Raw genomic sequence first — 12,515 nt, 5'->3', positions numbered from 1 at the left:
AGAGAGAGAGAGAGAGAGAGAGAGAGAGGAAACAAACACCAAGCCAAACCTACCAAACAAACAAACAAACAAACCAGCCATAGTATTACTTACGACTCTCTCAATGGCCTTTTGGTCTTACTTGATTAAAGTCACTGTCTACCTCACTATTGGGAGACACTTTTATCTGTGTATGATTTTGTAACATCCTGTTTTAGTTATTAGGAAAAAATATCAACTTACTGGCATGCATATTTCCAAATATTGATACATTTAATGATGCAGTATAATAATCGTATTTGGTAACACCAGAAACAGTTTAAGCCCTTGGAAATCAGTCAAGCTCATAATAGTGCATACAGATTATTCCAAATTCTATTTTTACTTGAAAGGTCAGACTTTTATCATTGGCAACAGATGTCAGTTTTCCTCAAAGTGACAGGGACACTTGGCTCACATTTGAGAAAACATCTGCCAAGTCATCAACTCTGCATGACAACAGCTTTATGTCAGTTATTCTTCAAGTGAGAATAATGTTCCATAACAAAGGTGGCCAGTTCAGGTCATAACCCAGTCACTCAAGTGGTTTCCCCAGAAGGACGATTATACTTCTGTGTGCAGTAGAGTGCTCTACAGTCAGTCACTGAGAATATTAGAAGGAGCTGTGCGTAAGTGTCGTGATTAAGTATAGTGTAACACCAAATATTGCATGTTCTTTTTTGTTTGGTTGGTTGGTTTTTCGAGACAGGGTTTTTCTGTGTAGCCCTGGCTGTCCTGGAACTCACTCTGTAGACCAGGCTGGCCTCGAACTCAGAAATCCGCCTGCCTCTGCCTCCCAAGTGCTGGGATTAAAGGCGTGCGCCACCACAGCCTGCCCAGCTGTGAACATGTTCTTAATGTGAACCTGGGTTTTGCTCCCTTTTCTTCCTTTTCCTCTCTTGAACTCATAGTTCATGTGTTGCTTCCTTCACACTATTACTTTTGTACGATTGGTGCAAGTGTCAGAACCATTTAAAGGCAAAATCGTATTGTGAAAATAATTTTGACTTTGTGAAGTCTCAAAAAAGGTCTGAGAACTTAATGTAAGATTGGAAACATTGGAACTTCCAGAGGAAAACACTTTGAGATGTAGGACTAGGTAAAGACCTTCAGAATGGGCCTCCAGGAGCTCAGATAACCTGTCAGAACGGACATCTTGGATTCATTCCATCAATGCAAGGACTTCTTCATAGCAAAAGGAATAGTTGCCAGTGTGAAGGGGCAGGGTGTGTATTTGTGTGTGTATATGCGTGTGTGTGTGCACTCGCATGTGTGCATGTGTGTGCGTGCATGCACGTGTGCGCATGTGTAGGGGCTACCAGCTATTCATCTAATATCCAGGGAACTAATATCCAGAATTTGTAAAGAATTCAGGCGTTGGAGTCATGGCTCAATGTTTTCCCAGAGGATCCAGTTTCAGTTCCCAGTACCCACATGGCCCCTCACCTGTCCCAGGGCATCTGAGGGCACCAGGCATGCCTGTAATGCAGAGACACACATATAGACAAAACACTCATACATATTAAATAAGATTTTCAAAAAGAATTTAAAAGGTTAAACACCAAGGTAACAGATAATCCAACCAACAAATGGGTAAATGAACAGAACACACAGTTCTCAAAAGAAAAAATGTATAAATAGCCAATAAATACATGTAAAGGGAGTGGGGGGGGGGCTGTAGAGACGGCTCAGTGGCTAAGAACACTTGCCGAAGACCTGAGTTCAGTCCCCAATACGCACATGGAGTTATAGTTGCAACTCCAGTTCCAGGGGATCTGGCACCTTCTTCCAGCCTCTGTGGATATGAGGCACATACACAGTACACATATATACACTAAACCAAACATTAATATACATAAAATAAAAATACATCTTTAAAGGTAAATAAATGATTTAAAAATTATTAAAATATAAAGAAAACACAGGAAAAGGTGTTTATCCTTATCCATCAGGCGAAAGCAAGTCAAAATAACATTTCCATTTACCTTATTTAGGATAACCATCACCAAAAAAGAAGGTAATAACAAGGGCTGGTGAGATGGCTCAGCGGTTAAGAGCACTGACTGCTCTTCCGAAGGTCCTGAGTTCAAATCCCAGCAACCCCATGGTAGCTCACAACCATCCATAACAAGATCTGATGCCCTCTTCTGAAGTGTCTGAAGACAGCTACAGTATACTTACATATATTAAATAAATCTTAAAAAAAAAAAAAGAGAAAGTAATAACAAGCTGGGTGTGCTGAGACACACCTATAGTCCCAGAACTCAGGAGGCAGAGGCAGGTGGATCTCTGTGAGTGTCAGGACAGCCAGGGCTACATAGTGAGACCCTGTCTTAAAAAGAGAGAGAGAGAAGGAGAAGGAGGGAGGAGAGGAGAAGGGGGAAGGGAAGAAGTTATGAACCTAACTTGAGGTCATAATACAAACCTAAAGATAAATGTCTCATTTTCTTTCACACAAGGAATTGTATTAGGGTTCTTTAAAGGAACAGAACTGATAGAACGGATTTTCTTGCAGGATGAAGTCCAGGGAGTCCAGCAAGGGGGCCTCACATTGTAGAGACTGAGAGTCTAATAGTTGTTCAGTGTACAGGCTGGAATCTCTGCAGTCCTGATTTGGCTCTGAAGGTCTAAAGGAGTCCTGGAGAGCTGCTGGCATTCAGTCCTGGAGATGCTGATTCTAAAATTGGTGAAGGAATGGCATAGCAACAGGATAGATGGATTTGCCAGCAAGAGTGAAGGCAAGCAGGCAAAAGCAAAGTTTCCTTCTCCATGATCTTTTATGTGGGATGCCTGCCTTCGGGAGGTATGGCCAGATTTAGAGTGGATCTTCCTGCTCCAGATGATCTGATTTAGAACTTCCCGCACTACAGTGCCCAGCAGCTTGGTTTTAGGTAATATTAGATGTAGTCAAGATAACAACCAAAACTGTCCATTCCAGGGATCTAGATCTTTAAAAAAAGAAATGAAAGTAGAAGAAGAAGAAGGAGACCAACAGGAGAGGAAAGGCAGAGCAAGAGGGGTATAACAGAGGCTAAGCGCCATCTAAGTATATTATCTATGTGAATGAAAATGTCATCTAAAACCCTTCAAGATGTGCTAATAGGGTTACTGTGACTGCTCAGCAGGTAAGCTGGTGCTGCTTGATGCCCTGAGGGGATCTCTGGAAGGAGAGGAGAGAATCCACCCCACATAAGTTTACAAGATAGGCTTTAAAATGCTTACAAAATAGAGTATGAAAGACCAAGAGCTGCTCCAATAAAAAGCTACATATGTTTTCCAGTTTCTAAACCTGATTCTATTTTTTTTTATATCTGTTACATTCAAACTACTGTGGTAGTTGGAGCAAGAATGACTCCCACAGGCTCCCGTATTTGAATACTTGGTCACCAGGGAGTAACCCTGCTTGAGAAGGATTAGGAGGTGTGGCTTTATTGGAATAGGCTGGAAGCAGGTTTGGGGATAGGCTTTGGGGCTTTAAAAGCCTAAGGCAGGCCCATTGTCTCTCTCTTCCTGATGCCCATGGATCTGAACTCTCAGCTACTTCTCCAGCACCATGTCTGCCTGCCTGCCACTATAAAAGTAGCTTTTATTTTCCTGAAGTAATTGTCATCTCCAAGGCTTACTGGGTCCATCTGCTAACCTAGGCCTAGTCCTGCAAGCTTCTAGCCTCCATACAATCTAATCTAGGCGTAGAATGTTTCCAGTCTCTGAGACATTATTGACGAATAAACTCACCCTTTCTAGCTCTTTCTGATCTCTAGCCAGCTGGTTCAACTCAGCTGTTCTGGCTCCTCTCCATGCTGACTGATTCAATCTGGCTTCTCTCTCTCAGCCTCTCCTGAACTGCTCTGCTTGGCCTCATACTGACTGTGTCAGAATGTTTTAATCTTCTGGCTCCTTCTCACTCTCTAGCTTGTTCTGTCTTCTCTTGTTTCTGTAAAACTCTTCTGGTAGAGCCACCTCCTCTCTCCCTCCTCTTTTCTCTGCACCACTCTCTTAAGTATCTTCTCTTTCCTCTCTCTTCTCATGAGAGTTGGGCATGTCCTATTCTGTCAAATCTTCATCTCATTTGTCAGTTTGTCTGCCACTCAATTAGACATCGCTTTCAAACACAGGTGCTTCCTTCTACAAACTAACTTTACCTTCATTGTTGGGGATTAAATGTGTATACTAAAGGTGCATCTTATTCCAGCCAAAGGGATTAAAGGTGTGCTAAGGGTGAGCCACACTACAACTAGAAACAGGTTTTTTTTCTTCTTCAGTATATAATACAATCTCGGGGTTTACAGTGTGATTGAATATCCAGTACATGCCACCATGTTCCCACCAGGATAACAGTGGACTAAACCACTGAAACTGTAAGCCAGCCCCAATTAAATGTTTCCCTTTGGAAGAGTTGTTATGGTCATGGTCTCCACAACAATAGAGCAGTGACTGACAACGTTGGCTTAGAGGTCACATTTCCATGGGGAAGGTTCTCCCAGAGCACTCTGGCAATGTAGTAATAACTTCCCTACTTTTTCAGAGGTACCTATCACCGTGAGTACTGAGTACTTGAATACTGGGGCAAGCAGGAAAGCTAAATGCTAGACATAGTGTCCAAGTTAACGCTGATACCTGCCTGGAGATTACATTATCATCATGGTCCTCCAGTACAGAGGTCTACCATGAGTATCTGTTCAGGTGCAGGAGCTGCAGTAAATGAAGAGGAAGAGGAAGAAATTCTAGGGATTGGGGAGAGGTTTATCGATGGGAACAGGTACGAAATGGGAAAGTCTGTGTATTACATGTTAATGTCCCGTCAAAAAGAAACCCACCACAAAGGAGATGTTCAACAACCAAGTAGACAGAATGACCTGCATGTGTGGCACAACATGAATGGCCGTGGTGGCCTAGATAGAGGTTATGCATAGGCATGTAAGCAATGGCAGGGGTGGCCCACCAGAATGGCCTCCCATACAGCAAAAGAGACCTCTCTGTTACTTCCTGAACCAAATGACCATGTGGTAACAAGTTGATTGTTGCACCTGCTTTGCTCTAGAAGCGTTGGTGTTTCACTTGACTCAAACTGGCATGTTTTCTGGAGCGGGGATTGGCTTTCTAGCTGGAAGACCACTCTCTGGGATGCTTAGAAAGTATTGACTTGCTGAAAAGTGGCCTCACAGAACAGTGCACTCTATAGCAAAAGTAGGTGCATTATCACAGAGTCTTCTGGCCTCTTGCACAACTCATCCGTCTGAGGCTAGAGATTGAATAGAGCCGAGACAAGAATGGACTAGCTTCTCTGGAGTGCAGTTAAAGTGCTAAGAAGAGGGGCCTCTGGGGTCCATTGGATGTATACACCCTAGTTGATATCTATTCTATGCTACCATGACCCAACATATGGAATATAAAAATCTTAGGAAGCCATAAGAATGACCCCATTTATCAATCATTCCCTGTGTTCCTACAGTTCTAAGTAGGAACTCCAATGTTCAGAACTTGGCTCTAGAATGGGGAAGAGTTCCCCCAAAAGAACAGAATAACACCCCTATAAAATGTGTTGCTTTCTATCCAGAGTCCTTGTGCAAATAAACCAACAAGCAAGAATAGGAGTCACTGGCAGGTGTAACTGACCTTCATTCTTTTATTTTTTGTTTTTGTTTTTTGGGGGGGTTGTTTTTTGTTTTTGTTTTTTTTTGTTTTGTTTTGTTTTGTTTTGAGGTAGGGTTTCTCTGTGTAGCCATGGCTGTCCTGGAACTCACTCTGTAGACCAGGCTGGCCTCGAACTCAGAAATCCACCTGCCTCTGCCTCCCAAGTGCTGGGATCAAAGGCCTGAGCCACCACTGCTCTGCCTGACTCTCATTCTTTGGAAGATGCGAACTGTCACTGTGTGGGGTTGTTGTTGTTGTTTGGTTTGGTTTGATTTTTAGAGATAGGGTTTCTCTTTGTAGCCCTGGCTGCCCTGAACTTGCTCTGTAGATCAGGCTGGCCTCCAACTCACAGAGATCAAAGGCATGTGCACCGTGGCCAGCAGACTGCCATTATGTATCAGAGAAAGGAAGCTATCTATATTTGGCATCCACGGGGTCTTCTGTGGTGCCTCTTGGTACTCCCTTGCCTGATTTTGATGGAAAATAGGGATATTTATGGTTGGAAAGATTCTATGCTATGCTAGACCAGCCCATCTAGACCATACCAGGTTAAAAACAAAAAACAAAAAACAAAAAACAAAAAACAAAAACAAAAAAAAACAAAAACAAAAACAAAAACAAAATGCGAAAATGGGCAATAGAGGACAGAGATGGGTAATAAATATCTGATGCAATAATAAGATTGACTGTGGTAGTGGGACTCATAGCTCACCTAATGTTGTAAGTTTACCAGAGGAAAATGCCAACATTGTGAAGGAGTTAGCCCTGGTAGCATGGACTTATTTTGAGAAGGGAGACACTGCAGGTGGACCCTTGTTCTTGTCTTTAGGACCAAGTTCCCAGGAGTGTTGGCTGCTAGGGCTCATGACTGAGTCCCTCCTCCCCTTGCCCCCCACCCCCAGACTTCCTTCAGCTGTCAAACAGAACTGCCTTGCCAGCTTCAAGACCCATCTCATAGGTTCAGACCTCTTTATTTAGTAAAGGCTAGCTTCTCAGGGATATACCTGCCCCAGAGCCCCCTCTCTTACTTACTATTCTATTGCTGTGAAGAGACACCATGACCAAGGCAACTCTTATAAAGAAAATCATTTAACTGGGGACTTGCTTACAGTTTCAGAAGTTTAGTCCGTTATCATCGTGGTGGGAGCATGGCAACACACATGGTGTTAGAGTAGAAGCTGAGAGTTTTACATCATGATCCATAGATGGGCACGAAGGGAAAGGAGAAAGGGAGAAGGAAAGGGGGAGGGGGAGGGGGATGGGAGGGAGAGAGAAGACTCAAAGCCCAACCCTAAGGACATACATACTTCCTCCAACAAGGACATACCTCCAGATTCTTCCAAACACTTCAGCAACTGAGGACCAAGATGCAAATATATGGACTCAGGAGGGCAATTTCATTCAACCCACCATTCTCTATGGAGGCGGTCTGGGTTGTGGCCATATCGTTGATAATTTCTTTTTCTGTTTTGTCCTGACTTGTTCCCAGTTTAGAAGTATTTTCTCTGGAAGGACACCCCCATATACTCCCAGCCCCAAGGTCATCTCTATTTCTGGTATCTGAGACCCAGAGAATAAGAGCCACTCTTATACAGGTAGAGCTTCGAGCCACCTGTGCTTTCCCTTCTGGTCCAATATGTTGCATGCCTCCTACATCCTGGCTGTTATCTACCAAATGCTCTCCAGTTCAGGCATTTCCTGCAATAAAGCAACTTAACTAGAAATATGCAAGTGTTTCAGATGTGGCCCAATGATGCAGAGAAGGAGAATGGGGCAGAGTCTTCCTTGGATCTAGGGCACTGGCTGCTCCTGGTACCAAGGAGTGAAGATCTGTAGACATCCCAACTCCCTAACTGCCTTGTCTTCTCCTCACTCTCACTCTGGACCCTGATTCCAAGGGTCTGGGTGCAGCAGGAACATGTCGAGTTGGCAGGTGGTTCTGGTGGAATTGCAAGACAGAGGGCTGCTAGGCTCATAGGCAGCTTCAATCCAGCAACTCAAGAGTGTCCGCTTTTATTGGCAGCTCTGTCTTTTGACTCAGATGGAGCTGGCTGTCAGCAAAATCCCTGTTTTATTCACACATGCTTCTGCTAAGCCGACACTTCCCCCACCCTGTCCCTGTACAGCCGGTGTCTTGGAGCCAAGCCTGGATCCCTCAATGAAGCCCTTTCATCTTACCTTGTGGGTTTGGGCTGTTGCTCCAGCAGAGTAAGTTATGTTTGGTCCCAATTCTCCCCAAATATTCCTGTAATGACTAGCTTCCTGCTAGTCATAGAACCAAGAGGCTGTGGTTTTGTTTTGGCCCTAATTAAAAAATAACAATAAAGGCTGGGGATGGACCAAATTAGGAGTAAAAACTGAAGCAATCTATTACACCTAGGACATTTTGTATGTGTGATACACTGTGCTTCGGAGACAGACATCAACTAATTTATTCTTGTCATCTATATGAAAACTGACCCCCTTTTTACAGATGTATAAACAAAGGTAGAACAGCTAAGTGACCATGTCTAAACAATACATGCTGAGACAAGTGTCATGTTTTTCTGTCATCCGCAGTTCTCACCCCTAAGGTGACCATCTCTTGGAGACACAGGTTGGCCCTCCTGATGGGAGTGGGATTTTTAGAACTAGAGGAATTGGGACCTGAATAGGTTTATTAGATCACTGAGTTGTCCTTTTGCTGGGAACCCACAGCAAACTTTTGGGACTTGGGACTATCATCTAGGTTTCTTGAGCATGGACCAGGTAAGTTTGATCCAAAATGACACTTCAAAAGGAAACATACAGCCAGGAGAGGTGGCATACACCTTTATCCTAGCACAGAGGAGCCAGAGGCAGGTGGATCTCTGTGAGTTCAGGGCCAACCTGATCTACATAGTGAGTTCCATATGGCCAGGGCTACAACAGGGTCACACAGAGATAACCTGTCCTAAAACCAAAACAAAAACCATATCCGAGACTGCTCTTTCTGATCTTTTCCACAGTGACATTCCAGACATTCTCCTGTAGTCCAAAGGGCAGGGAAGGGAGGCCAAACAACATCTTACTCCTAGAATTCTAGAGAACTTTTATTTATTCATGTATTTGGTTTTGAGGCAGAATCTTATGTCTTCACACTTGTGATCCTCCCGTTTCAGCCTCTTGAGTGTTAGGACTACACTTATGTGCCACTATTCCTGGTTACAGAGAACTCTTTTTTAAATTTAATTTGATTTTTTGTTTTATTTTTTTAAGGCAGAGCCTCACTCTGTGGCCCAAGCTGGCCACCAGCTTGTGGCAATCTCCCTGCCTCAGCCATCTGAATTCTGGGATTACAGGCATGAACCATCCCAGTTTCAGAGGATGCTTGAAGCTTCTTGGTTGCCATAGTACCTTGTTGCCTGTTCCATCTCTGTCTCTGCCTCCACTCACACTCAGTCTTCAGCACTGCAGTGGGCAGCTAATGGAGTTTCAGCTGATGCACAGCGGGACAGTGATTGCCCTGGGTCCTCATCCTTGTATCTGTCTTATCGACTGTGGGGGTTGAGCTGAGAGACACACAGGAAGCTGTGGTTTGTTAATGATTTGAGCCCCGGTGCTGGTAACTATGAGTTCAGGCAGCTTGGAGACAGCAGATTTCAAGTTGAAGCGTCTCTGGGAAGGTGGGTCCAAGCACATGATTCTTACAAACAGCTGGAGTATGTGTGTGTGTGTGTGTGTGTGTGTGTATGTATGTATAAGGCAAGTCAGTGAAGACACATGTGGAAAGAATGGTATGTGTACAATTATCCCTTGGTATATGTGGGGTGTTGGCTTCTGGGTCCCTGTATCCACCAGAATCCAAAGATACCCCTTATATAAGATGGTATAGCGTTTGCATATTGCCAACCATACCTTCCACATCCTGTAAGCCACATCGAGATCCCTTATGTCTGATATGTAAATGCCATGTAAATACTTATTACCCTGTATTATATAGAAAGATACTGACAAGAAAAACACGTCTGCATATTCACTACGGATGCCATTTTTTGCATTAAAAAAAAATCTGAGGTTGGTTGACTCCATAACCCACTGAGAAGAAGTAAGAAAGGGATGGACATAGGGATACATGCCTGTGATTCCAGCCCTGGAGAAGCTGAAGCTGAGGGGGTGTCCTAGGTCATGCTGTGAGCATGACATGTCAGACTCAGTATCACAAATGGCATATCCCAGCATCCTCTTAGAGCGGTTGCTTCTTCCGGGGTCCACCCCTTCCCCAGCAAGCTCAGGGACTTCCCTATGAGGTAGGATTATTCCCATTATACAGGCGAGAAAGAAGATGCTTAAAAAGGTGAGTATCATCAGATAGACTTACTTGGTAACTGGCTGGGTTCATAGAGCCATGTGTGGGAAATGGGCTTCAGAGGATGCAACAATGATCCCTCTCTATCTCAGGAGCAAGGCAGCTGTTGCCCCCCACTCCACCCTGACATACAGTGTGCCTCCCTGTTCCTGAACCCCACCGTTTTGGGTAGGAAAATTATCTACCTGGCCAGTAATTCTGGCACCTGAAGATATGAGTTTAGCTTCCACCGCTGAACTTCTCTGGTGAGTAGAGTGGATATCCAGTCACCCCATGAGTTCAGTGCCACAAGTGAACAGGGGAAGCTGGGACTGGGACTGGAACCTCCTCCCCGCTGCACCCCTGCAGAGACAGCTGTTGAGTATAAGCTCCTTCCTTGTCTGCAGCCCACAGCTCCCACCTGTCAAACTCGCATCACAAATGACACAGATCTACCAGCGACTTCCTGGAGTGGCTGATTCCTGAGTCGGCCTCTTTCCCCAGCAGGCTCAGCTTTCCAATGAGCCCAGCAGGGGGCATCCTTGCCCTTCCACTTTCCACCCTGGGGGTTCGATTGGCCTACTGCCAGCGAAGCCTTCCAATCAGCAATGCCCAAGAGTCAGTCCAGGGCTAACTTTCACAGATGTATTCCTGAGACTTCCCTCCCTTCAGCCACGCCACTCTACTATTCATTTACATTACTTTTTTTTTTTTCTTTCCTTTGTCAACTTAATATTTTTAAAGCTTGAACTACAGCAGTCTAGCAATCGTCCAGCTTGTTCCCCAAAGGGTTGTGACTACAGACATGGGCTGCCATGCTGGGCAATGTATAAGTATTTTTAAAAGAGGAAACACCTCTTCAGTGAAGGTCTTTCAAATAGCTTGCCACTCTTTTGGCTGGCAAGCAAACTTAGGGAGAGTAAGTGCCACTGATGTTAGTCAGGAATCTCAGAACCTGTCCAGGGGATGCCATCAGTGGGTACGGATATGAAGCTTTTCTTCTGTGGGCTTAGGGCCAGAGACAGAAGGCGCAGAGTCCAGAAATCTTTGAAGGAGGAACAGAGACACCCCTCCTCCCATCCTTCTATGCTTTCTTCCAGGCCTGTGGCTGCTGGCAAGACAGGAGGGAGGAACTTGGATCTGGGGACCAGATTCGTTGCAGGTGACAGGTGTGTAGGGCTTTGGGAAGGGGCAGGGATTTCCCTTGCAAAATTCATTCAAACAGAGAGGGAGCCTGATCCCACGGAGACAGCCAGATGTGCAGGGGCTCCCAGGAGGCTCCCAGGAAGGTCCAAGGCTGGAGGGAGGGGGTTCAAGGAGAGACCCTGAGGGAGGGGTTGGCACACTTGTCACCCGTAGGAGTTCAGGAGCCATTTTCTAGGTGGTTCATTCAGATCTTGCTCTGGCTCTGCCCCTCTGGTCTTAGAATTGCTTTTCTGGGGACAATTTCTAAGGTAGCTTCCTTTGAGAAGTTCACTGCTTTTGTCAGGGGAGGGAGGGACAGGCTCTCTTGTAGCCTAGTCTTGAACTCCTGATTCCCATCCCTCCACCTTCAAGTGCCAGAGCCCCACGGGTTTACCTTTTGATTCTCACTAATGCTAACTAACCTGTTGGTCTGAACCCATTCTCTCCTGCCAGGCTCCGCTCTCAAGCATTGGCTCCTATCTGCAGAGGTAGTTCCAGGGCATGGGGAGGGAAGCTCACAGTTGTCAGGGGTGGCACAGAGACCCCGATGGGACCGATTGCAGAAAGCCAGGGCCTCAGAGGGGAAGGAAATCATGGGTTAAGCTTCTAGCCTCATTCCCCAGTAGGGGTAAGCCATTCAATAAGAGCACATTAGGTAAGAGGAAGTGACTGTGGCCCCAGACCTGGCCTGGAACTGAACCTCTGGGATAGAGATGGACGTTGTAAGGATCGAGACACTCGGAACCAGGCTAGAGAGGGCTACACCCTGAACAGGGACAAGAGCAGGGTCTCTTCTGCCTCTTAGAACCTCTCTCCTCCAGGATCTATGTGTGAGGCAACACAGTGCATGAAGGGAACACTCCAGTGGAGGCTGGTGGCAGAAGGCCTCTCCAGGCTATGTGAGGGGTTGGGTAGTGGAGTTTTTAGGTCTTCACTGAAAGGTTCAAAGACCCAGAGAAGTGTCATGGGTGAGAGGCATATTGCCTCACCTGGCTCTCATTTTCATGGGGAGGAAGCACTGAGAAAGAGGAGCTGGGTGCTCCAGTAACTTTGCTTATTCAAAACACTCGGTGCCAGCTGGGACCTGGCCCATCCCTGACTCCCACCTCCAGAGTAATCCCACCTTCTGAGGACAGAACCCCTGCTCTGTGGAGGACCCTTTTCCTAAAGAAGTATTTGTGTTCTCGCCTCAGCCCAAGGCTCAGTAATGGCATCTCCCACCGTCCTCCATGATACATCACTTCTTCCATTCGCTGGGGTAAATCTGAGCAAAGACGATCTTTGTAACGGGGTCGGCCCTGGCCCCAACATTTCTAGACCTCATAGCCCGCCCCTCAGTTCACCGCAGCCTAGAGAAGGAAGCCCAGAGCAG

The sequence above is a fragment of the Mastomys coucha genome, unplaced genomic scaffold (assembly GCF_008632895.1).
Source record: "Mastomys coucha isolate ucsf_1 unplaced genomic scaffold, UCSF_Mcou_1 pScaffold15, whole genome shotgun sequence".
Lineage (NCBI taxonomy): Eukaryota > Metazoa > Chordata > Mammalia > Rodentia > Muridae > Mastomys > Mastomys coucha.
The sequence above is the reverse complement of the archived record's forward strand: the minus strand, read 5'-3'. Positions refer to the sequence as shown.